This window comes from Euprymna scolopes, chromosome 4, assembly GCF_053919585.1.
Source record: "Euprymna scolopes isolate OS-2025 chromosome 4, ASM5391958v1, whole genome shotgun sequence".
NCBI classification, from domain to species: Eukaryota; Metazoa; Mollusca; class Cephalopoda; order Sepiida; family Sepiolidae; genus Euprymna; species Euprymna scolopes.
In genome coordinates this window covers 125,352,593-125,378,428 of record NC_136485.1, presented here as the reverse complement: position 1 = coordinate 125,378,428, position 25,836 = coordinate 125,352,593, and the positions used below count along the sequence as shown (strand labels likewise).

The 25,836-nt window shown below is 28.2% G+C and overlaps 1 protein-coding gene across 3 annotated transcripts in view; it reads right to left on the bottom strand.

Moving 5' to 3' along the window:
- The window catches only part of LOC145269279 (tumor protein 63-like), a 524,598-nt gene that overhangs the window by 338,314 nt on the left and 160,448 nt on the right, over positions 1-25,836 (bottom strand). The gene's annotated exons all lie outside the window — the stretch shown is intronic.

Genomic DNA, 25,836 nt, shown 5'->3' with positions numbered 1-25,836 from the left:
ACGATATCTCTTTTTTTATTAAATTGTCAGGTGAATGTACAAAATTACAAAAGGCTCCCCCCTCTCCATGTTAAGCATGGGTTTCTAAATAATAGCGTTATTATTTTCACACGGTAACGTTTCTACATAAGTACCAAAATAAAGAATAATAATAAATTAAAAAAATTAAAAACTGAAAATAAAAAAGGACTATATAGACACGCTTTAAAAGATGAAATGGCACACAAATATATTCTTAGTGTCAACAATCGATGGGATACTTATTTGAAAGTACGAAGTTATATAGATCCCATATTATTCATTAAATAATTCAAGCGATGAGAGCAAACAAACAAACAAACAAACGCATCACATTTCTATTTATTTTCAATAAATCAGACATGTCAAAATGCAGATGAATTTCAGGGTCAACAGACATCTAACATCAGAGCTGACCCAAGAAGAGGGTAGAAAACATATTTGTGATCTCGGTCAATTCAAACTAATATAAAATATCCTTTGGGTCCGTAGGGCCAAAAAATAGTAGCGATTTGGCAATGCACATATCTCAACAGTTATTTCTCAGGCTGACATCTACCGAAGCAATCTGAGGTCAGGGTGCAAATGACGATTTAATTTTAGGAAGCATTTGCATGCACAAGTTTCGGTTTGCATAAAATGGTGTGGATTTTAAAAGGATTTTTAAAAAAATTAATACATTTTTAAGTACTTATCTAGTTTACAACCTAATCTCTGGCAACTTAACATCGGCATCTTCAGGCAGATTACGTAAGCAGCTGGAAGTTGCCGCAGTGATTATCCAATCAGCTGTCAGAAGACAAGTTTCAATGAAAACGTGAAACAAATCCCTCTTTTCCTATGTTTAGAATGACTTTCTAATTAGAAAGCTATTCTTAAAAATGCAGAGAGGAATGCTCACATAACCTGCTGCTGGAGATTGGGTCATGAACTGGATAAGCACCCGCTTTTATTATAATTTATTCTAAATAAATCTAATATAATAATATTATTAATAAATCTAATATAATAATATTATTAATAAATCTAATATAATAATATTATTAATAAATCTAATATAATAATATTATTAATAAATCTAATATAATACTATTATTAATAAATCTAATATAATAATATTATTAATAAATCTAATATAATAATATTATTAATAAATCTAATATAATAATATTATTAATAAATCTAATATAATAATATCATTAATAAATCTAATATAATAATATTATTAATAAATCTAATATAATAATATTATTAATAAATCTAATATAATAATATTATTAACAAATCTAACATAATAATATTATTAATAAATCTAATAAAATAATATTATTAATAAATCTAATATAATAATATTATTAATAAATCTAATATAATAATATTATTAATGAATCTAATATAATAATATTATTAATAAATCTAATATAATAAAATTATTAATTAAACTAATATAATAATATTATTAATAAATCTAATATAATAATATTATTAATAAATCTAATATAATATTATTATTAATAAATCTAATATAATTATTAATAAATCTAATATAATAATATTATTAATAAATCTAATATAATAATATTATTAATAAATCTAATATAATAATATTATTAATAAATCTAATATAATAATATTATTAATAAATCTAATATAATACTATTATTAATAAATCTAATATAATAATATTATTAATAAATCTAATATAATAATATTATTAATAAATCTAATATAATAATATTATTAATAAATCTAATATAATAATATCATTAATAAATCTAATATAATAATATTATTAATAAATCTAATATAATAATATTATTAATAAATCTAATATAATAATATTATTAACAAATCTAATATAATAATATTATTAATAAATCTAATATAATAATATTATTAATAAATCTAATATAATAATATTATTAATAAATCTAATATAATAATATTATTAATGAATCTAATATAATAATATTATTAATGAATCTAATATAATAATATTATTAATAAATCTAATATAACAATATTATTAATAAATCTAATATAATAATATTATTAATAAATCTAATATAATAATATTATTAATAAATCTAATATAATTATTAATAAATCTAATATAATAATATTATTAATAAATCTAATATAATAATATTATTAATAAATCTAATATAATAATATTATTAATAAATCTAATATAATAATATTATTAATAAATCTAATATAATTATTAATAAATCTAATATAATAATATTATTAATAAATCTAATATAATAATATTGTTAATAAATCTTATATAATAATATTATTAATAAATCTAATATAATTATTAATAAATCTAATATAATAATATTATTAATAAATCTAATATAATTATTAATAAATCTAATATAATTATTAATAAATCTAATATAATAATATTATTAATAAATCTAATATAATAATATTATTAATAAATCTAATATGATAATATTATTAATAAATCTAATATAATAATATTATTTATAAATCTAATATAATAAAATTATTAATAAATCTAATATAATAATATTATTAAAAATCTAATATAATAATATTATTAATAAATCTAATATAATTATTAATAAATCTAATATAATAATATTATTAATAAATCTAATATAATAATATTATTAATAAATCTAATATAATAATATTATTAATAAATCTAATATAATAATATTATTAATAAATCTAATATAATAATATTATTAATAAATCTAATATAATAATATTATTAATAAATCTAATATAATAATATAATTAATAAATCTAATATAATAATATTATTAATAAATCTAATATAATAATATTATTAATAAATCTAATATAATAATATTATTAATAAATCTAATATAATAATATTATTAATAAATCTAATATAATAATATTATTAATAAATCTAATATAATAATATTATTAATAAATCTAATATAATACTATTATTAATAAATCTAATATAATAATATTATTAATAAATCTAATATAATAATATTATTAATAAATCTAATATAATAATATTATTAATAAATCTAATATAATAATATTATATATAAATCTAATATAATAATATTATTAATGAATCTAATATAATAATATTATTAATGAATCCAATACAATAATATTATTAATAAATCTAATATAATAATATTATTAATAAATCTAATATAATAATATTATTAATAAATCTAATATAATAATATTATTAATAAATCTAATATAATAATATAATAAATAAATCTAATATAATAATATAATTAATAAATCTAATATAATAATAGTATTAATAAATCTAATATAATAATATAATTAATAAATCTAATATAATAATATTATTAATAAATCTAATATAATAATATAATTAATAAATCTTATATAATAATATAATTAATAAATCTAATATAATAATAGTATTAATAAATCTAATATAATAATAGTATTAATAAATCTAATATAATAAAATAATTAATTAATCTAATATAATAATATTATTAATAAATCTAATATAATAATATTATTAATAAATCTAATATAATAATATTATTAATAAATCTAATATAATAATATAATTAATAAATCTAATATAATAATATAATTAATAAATCTAATATAATAATATAATTAATAAATCTAATATAATAATATTATTAATAAATCTAATATAATAATATTATTAATAAATCTAATATAATAATATTATTAATAAATCTAATATAATAATATTATTAATAAATCTAATATAATAATATAATTAATAAATCTAATATAATAATAGTATTAATAAATCTAATATAATAATATTATTAATAAATCTAATATAATAATATTATTAATAAATCTAATATAATAATATTATTAATAAATCTAATATAATAATATTATTAATAAATCTAATATAATAATATAATTAATAAATCTAATATAATAATATTATTAATAAATCTAATATAATAATATTATTAATGAATCTAATATAATAATATTATTAAGAAATCTAATATAATAATATTATTAATAAATCTAATATAATAATATTATTAATAAATCTAATATAATAATATTATTAATAAATCTAATATAATAATATAATTAATAAATCTAATATAATAATATTATTAATAAATCTAATATAATAATATTATTAATAAATCTAATATAATAATATTATTAATAAATCTAATATAATAATATTATTAATAAATCTGATATAATAATATTATTAATAAATCTAATATAATAATATTATTAATAAATCTAATATAATAATTTAATTAATAAATCTAATATACTAATATAATTAATAAATCTAATATAATAATATTATTAATAAATCTAATATAATAATATTATTAATAAATCTAATATAATAATATTATTAATAAATCTAATATAATAATATTATTAATAAATCTAATATAATAATATAATTAATAAATCTAATATAATAATATAATTAATAAATCTAATATAATAATATTATTAATAAATCTAATATAATAATATTATTAATAAATCTAATATAATAATATAATTAATAAATCTAATATAATAATATAATTAATAAATCTAATATAATAATATTATTAATAAATCTAATATAATAATATTATTAATAAATCTAATATAATAATATAATTAATAAATCTAATATAATAATTTAATTAATAAATCTAATATAATAATATAATTAATAAATCTAATATAATAATATAATTAATAAATCTAATATAATAATATAATTAATAAATCTAATATAATAATATTATTAATAAATCTAATTTAATAATATTATTAATAAATCTAATATAATAATATAATTAATAAATCTAATATAATAATATAATTAATAAATCTAATATAATAATATTATTAATAAATCTAATATAATAATATTATTAATAAATCTAATATAATAATATAATTAATAAATCTAAAATAAAAATTTAATTAATAAATCTAATATAATAATATAATTAATAAATCTAATATAATAATATAATTAATAAATCTAATATAATAATATTATTAATAAATCTAATATAATAATATTATTAATAAATCTAATATAATAATATAATTAATAAATCTAATATAATAATATAATTAATAAATCTAATATAATAATATTATTAATAAATCTAATATAATAATATTATTAATAAATCTAATATAATAATATTATTAATAAATCTAATATAATAATATTATTAATAAATCTAATATAATAATATTATTAATGAATCTAATATAATAATATTATTAATAAATCTAATATAATAATATTATTAATAAATCTAGTATAATAATATTATTAATAAATCTAATATAATAATATTATTAATATGTAGATCGTAATATAGACGTTACCCTCCTCCACACTCTAATTACCCTTTTTATTTATTGCTTTTTGAAAGAAGGACTAATTATCATCAGCTGCTCATTTTTATTTTATGGAAATCCCTCCAGACAAGGAATGATCTAAAGAGCAAAAAAAAAAAAAAAAATACTTCAAGGTCAAAAACTTGCCGGCGACAAATATTTGATAGAATAGATTCTGACTCAGAAAACAGCAATTCTTCCCTCTTTGTCAGAAACATCGCTCACAGAATGTGAGGACTAAAAGGCTAAGTCATTATACACCCATAATTTAATGGTCAATATACATCTTTAGTATAATGGTCAATATATATCCTTAGTTTAATCGTCAATATACATACTTAGTATAATGGTCAATATACATCCTTAGTATAATGGTCAATACACATCCTTATTATAACGGTCAATGTAAATCATTAGTTTAATGGTCAATATACATCCTTAGTATAATGGGCAATATATATCCTTATTATAACGGTCAATATACATCCTTCATATAATGGTCAATATACATCCTTAGTTTAATGGTCAGTATACATCCTTAGTAAAACAGGCAATATACATCCTTAGTTTCATGGTCAATGTACATCTTTAGTATAATGGTCAATATACATCGTTAATCGTTAATGAGACTGAGGTACCAATAATGCTAACAATTAACCACAAAATACATAAATATTTTGCTCTTCTGTGTTCACCATACCACTTTCCTCTCTTTTATTTGTTGTGTATTACTACTGGCAAAATATCACATAGGTTATTAAATTCTCTGGTTTATAATACGTTCTTAAGAAAAAATTGTTGATTCTTGTGCAGGAATGTGCAGAAGGGGTGGGGGTAGATTCTTGAGGTTCTGAAGCACCTACCCCTTTTACTCGTGTTTTAAAAGTGCCCTTTTCAGAGAAATGTATTATAGGCTTTTACCTTTACTATATTTTTTTGCCGTTTTTTTTTTTTTTTGAGCAAACAAAAAAGTTTTCTGCACGTCACTGTGCTTGTGGATTATGAATCTTTTGAAAAAAAATCAAAATAATGTATTTTAAGTAAAAACACCAGTACGTACTTACGTGTCATGTGGGAATTAGTTAAAATTCCAAAAATCATGAAAAATGAATGAAAAAAAAAAAAAACACCTTAGGGAAACAGACGTTGCTTAACTCAGCTTTTTCATAATAATGTATAGATGTAAGATTATCATCATAAATCTAAATGTAGGAGGTAGGATGAGGGAAATTGTTGCTCCAGATCTTCAAAATGCTTTTATTTAGGAATTGAATTTCTAACACAATTCTTTCAACCTTATAATAAGACATTTGTCTGATACTAATTAGTGTTTGCTAAGTTTAGCTTCGTTTCGATGTTTCATGGCATCTCAGCTTGCTTTAGGGAAACTTAATGCCAAAACAGTGCTTATTGTCTACAAGAATTTGTATATGATTGTATCAAGCCATGTAATGCAATGTCAGTGGCATTTGCCCTAGATGAGTTGAACTGTTTCCTCCTAAGGAGGAGGTTTCATGCCAGTATTAAACTCACAAGCGGTTTCTAATCGCTTGTATATCCTCATCAGGGTAGAAAATTACGTTAGGTTTTTTGCAGTTTTTGCACAGAGGTGTCGATGTCTTCCTATATAGAGCGCCTGGTATTCCCAAATGGTCGCCCATCTGGTACTGACAAGGCTCAATGTTGCTTAACTTTGAACCGGTGTGTCAACGTGATGATGCAGTATATAGCAATTAATCAATCGTATATGATGAGTTGAACACTATTTTATAATTATCTAGATGGAATTTGTACATACTTCTTCCCTCCCTCCATATGGCAGTTAAGCAATGTTGAACCTGGTCAGTACTAAATGGGTGACCATTTGGGACTTCCAGGTGATGTATGTGCTCTCTGCGTATCTCAGCATTGTTTCCATTCATCCTGGACTGCTCCTTGCCACTAGACTCAAACAGTGCGGATTCAGGAGAGGTATGGTTGGGGAATGCGCAACTCTTACCTCACAATTACACGTGCAACTGCCCCTACAGGGGGATATCCTTTGTCTTTCGATACTAAACGGAGGCATCATGACTTCCTCCCCCCGTAATGCTAGTGCATATTTGAAGATATAAAGAATTCGAAGGACAAAATCTTTTACCAAAATGACTGCATTCGGCATTAAATGGTTGATCAACCAATGAAACGCACTTAGCCAATAAAACTCAAAGCAGACGACTGTTAATAAATTGGAAGAAAAAAATTTAGTTTTTATTCACACACAAATTTAATCAACCATAAATCCTAACCCTAAATCCTAACCCTAAAAAAAAATAGTTTATAATCATACACAAATTTAATCAGTCCAACCAAAACTCTAACCCTAACCCTAACCCTAATCTGAAAGAATAAAAAAAAAAAAAAATTTTTTATTTAAAACAAAAGATTTAAAAATATATTCACAAAACTTACTGTTGTTATATTTTTTATGTTGTTTTTCCAATTTTATTGTAATTAGTATCTAACAAATGTTATCCTTTTGTTTTTTAGCGTTTTTATAATTTGATATGCGCTCGCCATATTTTGGCAGTTTATGTCAGCTACTGGTTGAGGCCGAGCCAACATCATGGAAATCCGGGGCACAAAGTGCAAAAGTACCAAAATATTTGAAACCTTAATAAAAAAACGATAAACAAATTATTTCTCATTTATCTATACTATTGACATTTTGGCAATTTCGATATAAATTTATTTGTGTTTTAAATATGACCATAAAGAAAGGCAACGAAAGAAAAAATCAATTTGCTTGTGTAGGGCGGAGTCATTTTTTTTTCACTTAGAATTTAGAAATAGATCGCAAAATGAAACATCTGAACACAAATACTAAATATTTTCTAAAACATAAAAAAAATATTGCAGAATGTAACTATTTATTATATTGAAATCAAAACAATCACCACATTAAAAAAAAAGAAACAATAATTTATAATGGTTGATTAATAAAATATCTTTTATCAAAACCAATATGTAAATTAGTTAACCTTGTGACTGATATCGTATATATGTAAGCAGTATATAAAAAATATCTATTATTTGGATTATTTAGACTAGTTTTCATCTTGAGTGATATTATTACAAAGTTTCAACTGACGTAACCTCTGACCAAACTCGGGAATTTGCATGAAATTTTAAACAGAACCCTTTATTTAATCCATGTGTATAGCACGTAGTGATGTGATGATTCCAATATTTGTGCCGATTCCAATACAATTACTGATTCTGATTCTTTATAAATCTCTAAATATTTAACTATAGTGTTATTTTTTCTGATTACCGCAAGAACACATGTTAAATGTGCATATATTTTCTTAAATGTATGAACACACTTGTAGGGGTGATCTACGGATTTTAGTTTTACTGGTAGCTTAAAATCAATAAATATTTATTATTTTATTATTACTAATAACAATAGTTGAAAACTGTATCTACTTGGGAAAGAAAATGATGAAAGATGGAGATCTCCTCCCTGAGATAAAGAGAAGGGTAGCATTGGGATGGGCAGCTTTTGGGAAAGTGGAGAATATCAGGAGAAGCCGAAAAGCAAATATGTCAATCAAAGGGAAGATCTTCAATAAATATGTACTATCTGTGATGATCTACGGTAGTGAAACATGGGCCCTGACAACTCGCCAAAGTGAAATCTTGGCAGTAGCACAAAGGAAGATGGAAAGGATAATGTTAGGCATCACTCTACGAGACAGAAAGACAAACATCTGGATCCACCAACAAATAAGAGTCATTGCCGTCAATACTGCCGTCAAAACATCCAAACATAGATGGGCAGGGCATGTAGTGAGATAACATGACAATGGATGGTCCATCAGAACAACGGAATGGACACCTCGTGAACATAAGTGGCCCAAGGGAAAACTAAGAATGAGATGGAGAAAGACGACCTGATAAAACACATGGGTCCCACATGGCAGTGAATAGCTCGGGACAGAGTTAGTGGCTAAAGTCCAGGGAGGGGTTCCTTATTGAGTAATAAAATCTTTGGTGATGTTGATGTTGACCAGCAGTAGAAGATTTTGCTTTAAACAAAATCAAATAAAAAAAGATTATTAAAGAAATCGTTTTTCGCATCAGAAAATAGGCACAATATTTTCCAATTCCAATACCGATTCTGATACTCCCAAAAGTTCTGATTTTTCCGATGCTGAGTCTGATTAATCGTCCCAATACTAATAGCAGGCTCTTGTTCCACCAGCTGTGACAGAATACAATTGCAAGTTATTTAAGACTTCTACCCAGTCATGCCTGACGAAACGAATGCATGCTACCCCCACCCTCCATAGAAATTCTGTACAGATTCTAGAGTTTGACAAGAGTGTTACATACATACACACATACGCACAGACAACTACTCTTTATGCTGGCTACATAATTCCTATAGAGGCAATGAACCAACAACTGATTATTGTTATTGCTATATTATTAGTAGTAGTGTTATATAGCTATCAATGTTGTGTCTCTTCATGTATGTATAAAGTAACGCTATCATAGTTGTATATATAATTGTCTATTTATAAACCCATCAATGTTGAAAAAGGTGGCGTATCAACGTGTGCTTGTTACATGTATGTATAACATAAAGACCAGTTCCTAGTAATATTCATTTAAGATGATAGGGTGCAGCTCTTAACAAGTTTCATCGTTGCTGCTTCTGGACTGTTACTTCATGTTTATTTGGTGCCAAGGGAAAACCCTCATCAAAATTGTAAATTTTATGCCATTGCGTGATAAATGAACATTTATAATAATGGAAGCAAACATTATTAGATCAAGCCAGAGTATTTTTTTTTTTTTTTTTTTTACATAGGGATCACCACTGAGGCCACTCGAGGATAAGGCTTATTAAGTGTACAGTAATCAATGGGATAATATCGTAGTAGTCGTTATTAATGGAAATTTGGTAGATTGGATTACTTAAGGGGGCGGTTCCTCAAGAAGTTGTTTATGTTGGACTTGAAGACAACCAAATTGTAGCCAGCTGGAAGACAGGCAAATGGAAGAGAGTTCCACGGGCGTGCAGTTCTAAGAAAGAAGCATTGTTCATGGAATCTACGTTTTGATTTAGGCACAGTTAAAGAGTGGGGAAAGTTATTGACAATGGTTTCAGCTAAACAGGTGTTTTTCTAGAAAGATTGGCAAGGGGTACCAGAGATTGGAGCTTAGATGAGCACTTGCCGTGGAAATAATGATAAAAGAAAGACAGGCTCGCAACGTCCCTTCTGTGGGAAAGGGGTTGAAGGGAAAAGAAAAGCCCCCCCCCCCCACACACACACACACTAAGTTACGAAGTCTGTTTTGTACTCTGTCAAGGCAGGATAAGCTCATCTCGAAAAATTTACAAAAAAAAAAAAAAATGACACAATTGCAATTTGTCTGTTCATATAGATTCATTTCAAGAGTTAACACATTAATATTTCCATATTATTTATAGTACGGAGAAATCAAGCTATATTTTAATTTAAATTTGAATTATTCAGACTAATATTTTTTCTTGGTTTTTATATTCATAACTAGCAGGGCTACCCGGCGTTGCTTGGGACTGTATAAACAATGACAAAATTGAAGTTGATTTTGAACATATCTGTTATTATTAGGATAAAGGAATTTTTAATGTCTATGTATCATTTGCTATTTCGAGCAAAAGAATATTTTATTTACCCTAGGACGGGTCTTACACATATATGAAATAATTGTCCCTTCCCTAGGATAGGTAATTTACAGCACATATATGAAATAATTTTACCTTTGCGAGGACAGCTACTCAGGAGCTAACACATTAAGATTTCTTAATATTATTTATAGTACGGTAGAAATCGAGCTATATTTTAATTTAAATTTGGATTATTCAAACAATTATTTTTTTATTTAATTGGAATTCATTATTGAGATGAGTATTATTGATTTATTTATTGCGGACTATTATTCTCATCTTTCTTAGTTGTTGTTTCACAACGTTTCGGCCAACTATTCCTTTGGCCTTAGTCAGGTGGTAACCACGACAGGATAGGAACTCAGATGCTCCTAACTGCATTCTCAGCAATTACTGCCATCCATAGTTGTTGTCATCTCACCACGTTTTGGCCAAACAATCCTACCCAAAGCTGGCCAAAACGTGGTAAGACAACAACAACTATGGATGGCAGTAATTGTGAGGATGTTCGAAGTTCCTATGCCGTCGCAATTACCACCTGATGAAGGCCAGAGGAATAGTTGGCCGAAGCGTCATGAAACAACAACTAAGAAAGATAAGGATAATAGTCCGCAATAAATAAATTAATAATACCCACAAATAAATTTTTTTTTTCTTGGTTTTTAGATTCATAATGTTTTGACCAATGTAAACTCCGGAGAACTCTATGCAAGAAGTCTATAGTGAAGCAAAAATTGCACAATCTCCAACTGTACCTTTCCGAAAACACATTTATTTAAATCCAGAACGACTGGAAACCTTTCCGGAATAAGCAGAGAAAGATTATTGTTATTCAGAATTTTTCTTCTCTTGCACAATCAAGCCTTTAAAGTCTACTCTACCCTATTAATTTATTCATAGCTGGAGGAGTGATATATGGGTTTATACTTTTCTCAAAGGTATTATTGGTAGTGATTGTAATAGCCTTGAGAGAACTCGAACCTGACATACAAAGTTCATGGTCCATACCTGTAATCACCACACCATGTCACACCCATAGATTTATATATATATATATATATATATATATATATATATAAATTAGATAAATAGATTCAATAAAATAAAAAGCTATAGCAAACATCTAAATGACTACTTTAAATACAGTTCATGATTTCAAAAAAAGAAAAACCAAAAGATTCATCTGCCTTACTTTTAATGCTAGGTTTATTTTTGGTGTCTTTTCAATTCAATAGAAATCCTCCTAAATTTGCTGATGAGGAGACCGTGCTTACCAAAAAAACTATGTATAATTATTCTACGTGACTTCATGTATACCACAAATAAAAAGCACGGATTTCCGAAACGATCGTACAGATAATTGACTTTGTTGTTGTTCCTTCTTATGAAACTGATTTTTAATTTAATTAAATTTTGATTCTTAAATTTAAAAAATTTTTAAACTTTTAAATTATAAGTCACATTACTTAATATATATATATATATATATATATATATATATATATATATATATATATATATATATATATATATTGAGAAAATTAATAAGAAAAAAGAAAATTAAACGAAGACATCTACATAGGACACAATAAAATCAACACAAAGAAGAGAGGTCGATATTTCACGTACACATTTATTAAGGCTTCTTCAAGAAAAAAAAAAGTATATTGCAGGAGTATTTTTACATGCATCTATGAGTAGTAAGAGAAGAGTGTCGAAGTTCTGAAGACACGAAGTAAGCGCCCCTAAAAGAGAGAAAATAATAAAATAACGAAGACTTGTGTACGACATGAAAAGAAACTGTAACCTTAAGAAGGTATCAATCATACCAGTCATTATAGGAGTAACTGAGCTAATGAAAAAGAATTTCAAAAACTATCTGGCAAATATACCCGGTGAACCAATTGCAAGAGAAATACAAACAATAGCACTCAAAGGGACGGTTAGAAGTTTAAAAAGATCTCTCGGTTGGAGTAACTAAACTAATGGGAGAATATTTGGCATCCGGTAGAATGCCCCATCCCCAGCAAAAATAAAGTGATAAGAAAATTAAAACAAGATGAACCAATGTAGGAGATGAATGGCAGGACAAGCATGACGGTTAGAAGTTTAAAAAGATCTCTCGATTGGAGTAACTAAACTAATGAGAGAATATTTGGCATCCGGTAGAATGCCCCATCCCCAGCAAAAACAAAGTGATAAGAAAATTAAAACAAGATGAACCAGGAGATGAATGGCAGGACAAGCGTGTAGTAGGAAAGAAGGGTCGAGAAGAAGGTATTCATGTTTGTGGGAGAGTAGGTGGTTAGCATATTAACACTAAAGTGGGTGTTAGCGTTCAAGGTGAAACAAGAGATGGATAAATGTGTATAAGTGGCTAAATTGGTTGGAATGGGTCATAACTAAAGGACAATTTAATCATTGTCCATAAATATAGCATTTTCCATGACTATGTCTTTGGTAAGAGCAAAGTGAATTTGAAAACAAAAGCTGGATTGTTGCTTAATATTATTGCTTGAGAATGCAATTACAGTTACTTCCATAAAATGTTTTCGTTAGATGTTATGCATCTATTCAATTGTCACGGCTTTAGCGAAATCAAAACTATGATTACATTCAAGCATATGCGAAGAAAGTTCATATTTTACATCTGTGCAAAACAAGTTAAACCTAAACCTAGATTCCATGAACAAAGTTTCTTTCTTAGAACCGCAGGCCTGTGGAACTGCTTTCCGTTTGCCTGTTTTCCAGCTGACCACAATATGGTTGTCTTCAAGTCCAACGTAAACAAGTTCTTGATGAGCCGTTCCACTTAAGTTAACAAATTTACCAAATTTCCATTACTAGCGATTACTATATTGTCCAATTGACTGCTGTACACTCTTTAACCCTTATCTTCGAGTGGCCTCTGGGCCTTGATAAGTGGTGATGCCTATGTAAAAAGATAAAAACAAGTTCATTTTTTAGCTTTACTACTCTATTATACTTACACATACTTTTGTCAAAGTAAAGACAAGTTTCACCGACGTGATGGGTATTGCATTTGCTACATGGCATTGTATAGATGTCTACTTGTGTAGTCGGACTAGTGCAAGATATTTTGTATGTTTGTTGAAAAGATTTTCGATTGTTAAACAAAGTGGTTTGAATGGTTCTAAAACCACATTTAGAGAATTTTGTATGTGTTCGTCGTGTTGAAGTTAGGGTGATTGTAGAAATGTCTGCATTGTTGCTGTTTTGGAAACTATAGAGCGCCTTTCTTCTGTCATTACAGTGTTCGAATCATTTAAGGGTCTTAAGTGAGGCTTCGATTATGTCAAATTCATCCCACAAATATAGTATTTAACTCATTGAAAGTTCTCTATATAATCTAATTTGAAAGCACATATACATGTGTTGATGTATACATGCATCCATATATATATATATATATATATATATATATATATATATATATATATATATATATATATATATGGATGGATGTATGTATACATCAACACATGTATATTTTATCAATTACTATTTCTACTATATATATATATATATATATATATATATATATACATAGTAGAAATGGTAATTGATAAAAACCTGAAGAAAGTGCTCAATACTGCTGTAGAGCAAATATGCGTTTTATTTTTTATTAGCATATTTTTCTGTTTAGTTACATTATTGTTTCAGCTACGCAACCTTTTTTGGTCATCATATAGCCTCCTCAGACTTTTACAGAAATGTTCGTTTATGGTGGAATGAAAGAGTGAATGATGTCTCGCACCCCTCCTCTGACACCATTCACTCTTTCATTTCACCATAAACGAACATTTCTGTAAAAGTCTGAGGAGGCTATATGATGACCAAAAAAGGTCGCGTAGCTGAAACAATAATACAACTAAACAGAAAAATAAAACATATATATATATATATATATATATAAAAGTATATATCTATCTATCTATCTATATATCTATAAAAGTGAACGTGTCTGTCTGTCTGTGTGTCTGTGTGTCTGTGTGTCTGTCTGTCTGTGTACATTTCCCTACGCAATAACTCTGTCAATTTTTAGTCTATAGACTCGAAATTTTAAATACCGGGTACTGAGATTTGGGAAAATCGATGTGACGGGTGTCAGCCAGAAATTTGGCTGTTAAGGGGTCAAATTTCAACGATTTGACCTTTAAGAACTCTACCAAACTCCTCCGACAATTTTGGGTCTAGACACTTGAAATTTTAGATATAGGTTCCTTGAACATGGATCTAACTTAATAAAGTGATTTGAGCCCGAAACAATAAATTTTAAGGGGTCATAATAGGGGTCAAAGTTTTAAAAAATTAACCATTTTTTTTGTTTTTTTTTTTGCTTTTTTTGCACAGCATACACCGCCAAACACCCGAGCAAGGGGTCAAAGTTCAACGATTTGACCTTTGAGAATTCTACCAAACTCCTCCGCCAATTGTGGGTCTAAACACTTGAAATTTTAGATATAGGTTCCTTGGACATGGATATAACTTAATAACTTGATTTGAGTCCAAAACAATAAATGTTAAGGGGACATAATAGGGGTCAAAGTTTAAAAAAATTGACCGCTCTTTTTTTTTCTTTTTTTTTTCTCAACATACACCTCCAAACACCCGGGCAACGCCGGGCTGAAATGCTAGTATATATATAAAAGTGAAAGTGTCTGTGTGTGTGTGTGTCTGTGTGTCTGTGTACATTTCCCTACGCAAGAACTCTGTCAATTTTAAGCCTGCAGATTCGAAATTTGATGTACAGGGTACTGAGATTTGGGAAAATCTATATGATCGGTTTTCGGACAGAAATTTGGCGATTAAAGGGTCAAAGTTCAACGATTTGACCTTTGAGGACTCTACCAAACTCCTCCTACCATTTTGGGTCTAAACACGTGAAATTTTAGATATAGATTCCTTGGACATGAATCTAACTTAATAACTTTATTTGAGCCCAAAACAATAAATTTTAAGGGGTCATAATAGGGGTCAAAGTTAAAAAAATTGACCATTTTGTTTTTGTTTTGCTCAGCATACACCTCAAAACACCCGGGCAACGCCGGGCTGCCATGCTAGTATATATATATATATATATATATATATATATATATATATATATATATATATTTCTGTAGAAATATATTTTTTTATAATATATACCAATCCTTATTTAAGAAGCTCAATGCAATTACAGAGCAATATAGTGAATAAATGACAAAAAACTATATTCCAAAATTCATGATGTTGACCATCTTATAATTTATTCCTTTAATTCAGTTGAAATTTAAAATGGCGTAATGGAAACATATGAAAAAGTATTTGCAGCTTCTCTTCCAATTTTCGGATTTTAATCATGTCGCATTTTATTTCTTTTTGACGGATTGATTGTTGCTATTTCTTCTGATGAGTTAAGGGCAAAATAGATTCACTGATTGATATAATAATTAAGTGATTGATTTTGTGCTACGAAACATATACTGTTAAGAATGGTAAATGTAAACTGAATTTAAGGAATAAATTATAAGATGGTCAACATCATTATTGGAATATAGTTTTTTGTCATTTACTCGCTATATATATACATATATATATATATATATGTACTCCTATAAATTGTTTTTTTTTTTGTGCATTGATATTCTTATTAAAAACACTTTTTTCTATTTATTTTAAAAGAAAATACAACTTTCTTATATATGGGTCGTGGAATTGCATTCATCTACAAAAGATCTAGTTAATTTGCATATTCTTTTAAACATTCATTTTAATTAATTCCCTACTAATTTTTTTCGGTTTTCTTAGGAGATGATCATCTTCAGTTAACTATATTCATGCAGATATTCTACATTATTTATACTTGCATAATATTTGCATAAAAAGTTTATAGTAAACACAAACCTCTTTCTTTATATATTTATGTATGCGTGTACATATTAAAAAACATTGCCTACCAAGTTCCTTTGTCAGTTTTTGATCTGCAGACGTGGAATTTAATATATAGGGTATTTGAACTCATGCGAAACTTTATATTTCGGTTTTAACCAAGGTGAATCAATGCAAAAGTGTGCAAATTAAGAAAAAATATAATTTGCTCTCTCTCTCTCTCTATATATATATATATATATATATATATATATATAGAGAGAGAGAGAGAGAGAGAGAGAGACAGAGAGAGAGAGAGAGAAAGAGATATTGATATCTATATAGTGATTTATATATGTGGATATATGAAGAATATTATTTCTATAATTTTCATCATATATATATATATATATATATATACATATCGTTTACAATACATAAAATATTTAAAAGCATTTAAGCGTACCATCCGTTTCATATTGAGCTTGGTTAATAGTTGTTTTTTTTTAATAGGGATTAACAAGGCTTCAATAATTGGGAGGCTAAAATGCTGTCTCACACTGTGATGTACGCCTCCCAATTCTTTCGGTTTTTTCATTATTTATTTATTTATTTATTTCATTAGCATAGTTTTTTAATGACTACACGGTACCATAATAAATAAATTTCACTTTTAGAATCCTATTTAGAAATGTTTAATACTCTAAAAAAAAATAAATAAATAATTAACTTAATTAAAAAAGGTAAATTTGTACATGTACATCGTATATTAATTCCCCCCCCCCAAAAAAAAAATTAGATTCTATGCGATTTCATGAAAACACGCTGAGAAACATTGTATTAAAAATCAAATCAAAAAGAAAACAACAAAAAACTAAAATTACACTAGAACTTAGAGAGGGGGATCAATTTTAAAATTAAATGATCCCCGACTAGCAGTTTCTAACCAAATAGCATTTTAGCATTTTAATGGCAAACAGCTTTTTGTTTAGGATGATAAAGTGTGTGTGTGTGTGTGTGTGTTATACAACTATTATTATTATTATTATTTATTTTATATAGAAGTAAAAAAATGTATTATTTTGCCATCTAATTTACATACATGTCTGTGGTGTTGAACTTTCTTAATTAGAGTAATTTCGTTTCGGTTATTCTCAGTTTAATATTGTCTCCTCTTATCGAAGTTAATTTAATTTTGTATTCAATATTAACTATTTTCTATGGCGACAAATAATAAAGACAATAACACTTCCAATCAAATTTGCATTGATGCAACTATATTTCATTCTCCAAATTCTTTTTTTTTTTTCAAAAGATTTTTTCTTTCATATAAATTATTTTTTTAAAACCATATGATACAGCGTTCTAACCTAATCTTAAATGGTAGCCATTCAGACTTAAGGTTAGTGGTAAAATTTTTAGGAATTCATTAAAGCACTAGAATGGCCCGGAAATGGGGGTATCGTTTTACATTACATTTATATATTAAACTGATCCACCACTTTAAATTCTAAAATAATTTTTGTTATTATTGTATTAATTTGGAATTCTTTTTGAGATGAGTAATTTGTATAATTTATTTTATTTATTTGTGGACTGTTATCTTCATCTTCTAGTTGTTGGTTGCACAACGTTTCCTATCCCATCGTGATGAACCACCTGACGAAGGCCAGAGGAATAATTAGCCGAAACGTTGGGAAAACAGCAACTAGAAAATGAGATAAATAGTCCACAAATAAATAAAATAAAATATAATATAGTTTTTTTCAGTGTTCACACATAATCGCCTAAAAAAAGAAATAGAATCTCATTTTTTACGGGTGTGTGGGTAGGGTTAATTAAAGAGTGTTCATCTACAAATATAATCTACCACTAACATATATTTCTCGTTACAGTTTTTCTTCTTAAGGTACAGAGAAAAAGACACACTATTGTAGTAGGCTATACAAAAGCCACAATTAACCGATATAAAAGATATTTATTATCATGCCATTTAATTTACATACGTGTTTGTGGTGTCTAAAGATATATATGTAAGTTGGATGAGAATGCTCAGGAAAAAAATCCCATCTGGCATCAATTGAAATGAATGACTTCATTTTGGGGAGACTCCATGTTTTGACAAGCTTCTGGACTTGACCTTTACTCCTGATCTAAAATGGGACACGTACATCAAATCTGTTGCTAAGGTTGCTGGAAAAATGGTGGGATCCTTCTATCGATCCAGTAGATATCTACCTGCTGATGCAGTTCTCTACCTATATAAAAGCCATATACATCCAAGGATGGAGTATTGCTGTGACATCTGGGCGGGAGCTGTCAGGAAGACCTTATTCTGTCTTGACAGAGTTCAGAATAGACTTCGTAACCTAGTAGGAGATGTCCTTTTCTCTTCCTTACAACCTCTTTCCCACAGAAGAGACGTTGCAAGTCTGTCTCTGTTTTATTGTTATTTTCATGGCGAGTGTTCGCCTGAGCTCCAATCTATGCCACCCCTCGCCAAACATTCACGAGAAACACTCATCTAGCTGAAAACACTATCAATAATTTCCCCCACTCTTTATCTGCGCCTGAACCTAAATGTAGATTCCATGAACAAAATTTCTTTCTGAGAACTGCACACCTGTAGAACTCTCTTCTGTTTACCTGCTTTCCAGCTGATTACAATACGGCCATCTTCAAGTCCAATGTAAACAAGTTCTTGATGAACTGTTCCCCTTAAATAATCCAATTGACCAAATTTGCACTTCTAACAATTACTATATTGTCCTTTCGACCACTGTACACTCTTTAACCCTTATCCTCGAATGGCCTCTGGGCCTTGATAAGTGAGATATTTCCTTGTAAAAAAAATAGTCTCTTTTACTGAATGCTAGAGATATAAAAGTGATTGAATCAACAGAGTGAAAGGGGTGAGATCAATACAGAGATAGCTAAGAGAGAGAGAGAGAGAGAGAGAGAGAGAGAGAGAGAGAGAGAGAGATAGGTGACTTGTTCAATTAATCATAAATTACATCTTAGAACAATTAGAACAGAAATATTTTTAAAATATAACTCAATCCAAGACGTAAAGTATATTTGAGACTGTAATTTATTTTATTAAAATACATAGGAAAAATGGCTTAAGAAATAGTTAGGTATGTGTATATTTTTATATATTTGTATGTACAGAATTCAGTCTAAAACTTATTAACTGATCATTATAAATTTTTTAACAGAGCTATTAGGGTAAGGGTTCGTAATGTAGGCTATATATAGTTTAATTTAACTTTATCCACAGGAGATCAAAAAGGGGAGGTTACTCTTTGTGAAAACTCAGATACCTCTTAACTTTTGTGAAATTTTAACAATATGTATTAGATATCAGTTAATGAATATTCTCCAAATTTCAGTTTCTTTGAAGTATTTTCAAAGCTTTTTTCAGGGGGCATACTATGGGCATAATCTCCCATTTGACTCATAGTCATTAGAAACCAATTAACCAAGATTCTTTAATTTCAATTTCTTCTTAAGATCCCTTAAATTAAGTTAATTTGTCCTTAATCAATGCAGGGGAAATATACTAAGGCAATTTTTATTTTACCTACTTTCAGAGTGCCCCTTTTTGGGGAGCTGGTTTTCTTCTACATTAAAAACGACCTTGTGTGACATTTTGTTTTCGTGATGAAACAAATAAATACCAATAGTAATAATAAATATGAATGAATGAAAAGCATAAAACTCGTTTGATCTATATAAGTATGAATGTATCAAAAAAGAAAAGTTAGTTAAAAGAAATCATTTCGACCAAATGTGTCAATAGATATGCCTGGACACTAGCATGCCACACCTTTTGGTATCAGTTCAATAGAAAATTGGACGAATGTTATATTAGGAATTCCGTAGCTGCCTCCAATTCCGTCTATTTTTGTGAGAAGAGTAAATTAGAAAAAAATGTTCTTATACAAGTCTCACAAAATACAATTTTTATTTTGTTCTAAATAAAAATCCCTAAATAACTTTTCTGTTTCGGAATTTTTGAGATGAGGAATGACAATTTACATTATTTGTATTATTCAGACTACTGTTCGCATCTTGATTTTTTTGGTCCCCAATTTATCGGAGAGGGACCTATGTTTTCAGTGGCATCCATTTGCTCATTCGTCCTTTCATCTGGACGATTCCCGAATAACCGTCCATTACTTTTTTCTGAAATTTTGCCACAAGTTGTACTTCAATAAGTAGATGTGCCCAAAAATAAAGTTCTTTTGAACAAAATTCTCGTTACGCCCCCAAGGGCTCAAAAGGGGTAAAAAATGCTCGAAAATGGCAAAAAGGATACTTTTCGTCTCATAACTTTTTATCCGTTCATTAGGTTTCATTGAAACCTGACCAAAATGTGAAGGCAATTGTTTCAAATATACATTCAATATCGCTGATCCTGGCAAAATTCTGGTTTGCGTCCCCCAGGGGCTGTACTTAGTCGTTTTTTTTTTTTATAAAAATTGAAAAAAAAAAAAAATTACCTCACAAACCACAACTTGCTCATTTTTGGTCATCCATCCCTTACATTTCACTCGTAGAGGGAGGATCATGCATGCGCAGCTTGTTGTTACTGTTCTCATCTTTATTTTCACAACGTCTATCGATGTAACCTCTAAACTTATTCAGGTGCATAACACAGGAGACGATGTCTTTCTCTAATCTATCGTTATTTTCATGGCAGATGCTCGGCTGAGTTTCAATCTATGCCCTCCTCCCCGCATAAAACAAAACAAAAACTTGTCGAGCTCCAATCACTGTCAATCATCTTCCTTCCTCCTTCTCTGTGTCTAAAACTAAACAAAATTTCCATGATCAAAATTTCTTGTCTAGAACAACCTGTCTTTGAAACACAATGTCGGAAAGCTGCTTCCCAACTGACTATAAAACTCTCATTTTCAAGTCCAATGTAAAAAAATTTTTGTAAATTTTTTTTAAATAATCAAATTCTGCCCAATCACCACTATCATCCTTATCAATCATCACGGTGTTGTATCATCGTCCGCCTGACACTCATTAACCCTTATCTGCAAGTGGCTTTTGGCCTTTGGGGACATTTTAGTAAAAAAAAAAAAAACAATTTTTTTCAAATCCATTTTTTTATTGTGGACTATTATCCTAATCTTTTTTAGTTGTTGCTTCACAATGTTTTGGTCAACTATTCCTCTGGCCTTCGTCAGGTGGTAACCTCAATGGTATTGGAACTCCTAATCTTCTAACTGCATTCTCAGTAATTACTGCCTTCCATAGATTAGGATATTCGGAGTTCCTACCCCATCACGGTTACCACCTGATGAAGGCCAGAGGAATAGTTGGCCGAAACGTCGTGAAACAACAACTAAAAAAGATGAGGATAATAGTCTGCAATAAATAAATAAATAAATAATACTCATCTCAATAATGAATTCCAATTAATTAGATTTTTTAAAACTTGGGAATTTTTGTATCATTTGGATTTTTCAGTTCTCATCTTGGATGTTATTTTTCAACACATTTCAATCAATGTAACTTCTGATCATTTTTAGGCGCGTTTTGTCAGATTTGCTAATATTCATGTAAAAGTCAGCAATTTGTACGCAATCTCAAACTGAACATTTACCATATAGATAGATTGTTCTCATCCCTTTAGCTATGACTAGGTAGAAGTCATAAGTAATATTTATCATCTTCTTAGTATCGATTGTAACGAGGTTTGAACCTTCAACCTCTAGAAGACTGTCACTTACAGCTGATTATTACTTAGTACTTTATCTGTTGAGTAAAGGGTTCAGTTAGAAATTCCGTACAGATTCCCGAGTTCAACAAGACGCACCTGAAGAAGGTTGGCGGTTACATCGGCTAAAATCAGTTTGAGAATAACGTCCGAGGTGAGAATTTGGTAATCTTTATGCCAGACTCGTGAACTCATGTGGAATTATGAACTGAACCATTTACATTAATATAAAGATTAATAATAAGTTTGAAAAACATTTAGTTAAAAATTCTGTATAAGTCCATGAGTTCAACATAAATACTTTCAAAAAGATACACCTAAAAAAGGTAGGAGATTACATCGGCCAAAACGTTTGGAAAACTAACAATGAAGTAACCAAAGGAGTAACCAATTATCAAAGTCCAGAGCCCACCCGAGGATAAGGGTTATTGAGTGCACAGTAGTTAATGGGAAAATGTTGTAGTCATCGTTAGTAATGGAAATTTGGTAAATTAGATTACTTAAGGGGACGACTCATCAAGAACTTGTTTACGTTGTTTACAGGGACTCGAATACGACCATATTGTAGTCAGTTAGAAGGCAGGAAAATGGAACAGAGTTTTACAGGCGTGCAGTTCTAAGAAAGAAGCTTTGTTCATGGATTCTACATTTAGGTTTAGGTATAGATAAAGAGGGGGGGAAATTATTGATAGTGGTTTCAGCTAGACGAGTGTTTTTCGTGCAAGTCAGACCAGGGGGGTACCATAGATTGGAGCTTATACGAGCACTTGCCATGAAAATAATGATAAAGTAGAAACAGGCTTGCAATGTCTCTTCTGTGGGAAAGAGGTTGCAGGGAAGAAAAAAGGGCATCCCTTACTAGTTACAAAGTCTACTTTTAACTCTGTCAAGGTAGGATAAGCTATTTCTAGCAGCTCCTGCCCAGATGTGGCAACAGTACTCCATCCTCAGACATACTTGGCTCTTATACAGATAGAGAATTGTATTAACAGTGAGATATCTACCGGAATGGTAGAACGACCCACCATTTCTCCAGCAGCCTTGGCAACAGATTTGATGTACGTGTTCCATCTCAGATCAGGAGTAAAGGTCAGACCCAGAAGCTTGTCAAAACATTGTTCCTCCCCAAAACGAGAGCCATTCATTTCAATTGATGCCAGACAAGGATGCCAGATGCATTAAAATTAACCAGCCACCTCTTTTCTCACTGCACCATGTGATCAAGTTCAGAGGAGAGAGAATCAGAGAGAACTTGGTCGTTTACGGCCTTTGAAGTATTGTCATATATGGTAGTGTCGTCAGCATAAATGTCTATGAATGATCTTAGTGTGTGATTTGGGAGATCATTGATGTAGATCAGGAAGATAATTGGACCCAGGATTTACCCCTGAGGGACTCCAGCATTAATACTGTGAGCTTCTGATTTCTGCCCATCGATCACTACTCTTATGGGAATAGTATGTTATTAGTTGGATTATTAAGACTACTATTCTCATCTTGAGTGTTATTTCCATAACGTTTCGCCCAATGTAACCTCTGACCTTCTTCAGGTGTATCTTGTAGAACTCCGGAACTCTTTATTTAGTCCATGTGGGTAGCATGCTCTCATTCCGTCAGCCATAATCAGGTAGAGGTCTTAAGTAATTCACAATTGTATTCTTAGTATGGCCCTGCAATGAGCCTTTAACTTCCAAGGGAGTATCACTTAGAACAGAATTTTACCAAGTACTTTATTCAGCAGAAAGATTCCCGAGTTTGACGATACATTTGAAGAAGGCGAGAAATTACATCCGATGAAACGTTGTGAAAATAACACTCAATATGAGAACAGTAGTCTGAATGATCCAAATAATAAGAATTACCAATCCTCATCTAAAAAATTTAGAAGCATAAACATAGTAGTCAGAATAATACAAATATCACAAATTTTTATTTAGATGGTTTTAGAATAAATGAATTTATTGAAAATTGTCCTTCCAAATGAATTAAATTGTGTTAAAATTGATAAAAAAGAAAAAAAAAGAAGAAGAAAAACTTAAAAAATATATTGGTACTAGTTTAAATACCCTTTCTTGGATGGGCTAATAATTTTGAGAAACACTTAAAAGCATTAATAAATCCGAAGATTCTATTGTTAGCATTGGTTTACTGATATTTTTCTAGTCAGAATTATTTCTAGAAAGACATCAGGTACTTACGGGAGGGACCACGTGAAGGTTACCAACATCCTAAGTGAAAACGATTTTTGTGGAATGAACTAAATTCGAACTTGGGACACTGAACCACCGTCACCTCCCAATCCCCAAATGGTCGAAAGCAATCAAAAGTGTATTGATATGGTGAAACAAAAATGTCGTTGAAAAAATATATAGTTTTGATAAGTTAAGCCAAATTTGCTAACATTTTTAGAATTAATAAATATAATTGTGGGTCTATTTTCTGATTAAAATCACTGGACAAAATTTACTAACATTTTTAATTGTAGGTTTATTTCCTTATTAAAATCACTGGACAAAATTTGCTAACATTTTTAGAATTAATAAATATAACTGTGGGTCTATTTTCTGATTAAAATCACTGGACAAAATTTACTAACATTTTTAATTGTAGGTTTATTTCCTTATTAAAATCACTGGACAAAATTTGCTAACATTTTTAGAATTAATAAATATGATTGTGGGTTTATTTCCTAATTAAAATCACTGGACAAAACAGCGTTATGTTCTTAGAATAAAATTTTTTAAAAAGTTCAAGAGGTCAGACGTTTAAAATGCAATATTTTAATGCAATGGTATTCCCAAATGCTCACTCATCTGGTGCTGACTAGACTCAACGTTGTTTAACTTTGGTGATCTAACAAGAACCAGTGTGTCAGGGTGATCATACCGTTTGAAGTTATAGGGTCTTAAACTAATCAAAATTTGAGGAAAATTTGATTATCTATTTAATTTTATAACCTTTTTTTTTAATTTAATTTTTTTATCACTATTTCACTCCAAACAAGGCACAGTACCACTGCCGTAAGGGGCTACTATTTGGAACTGAATTTACCGGGATACTATGTAGGGAGTTGGGCAGCGAGATGTCTGTTCACATTATACTTTAACTTCTGCATGTCAGT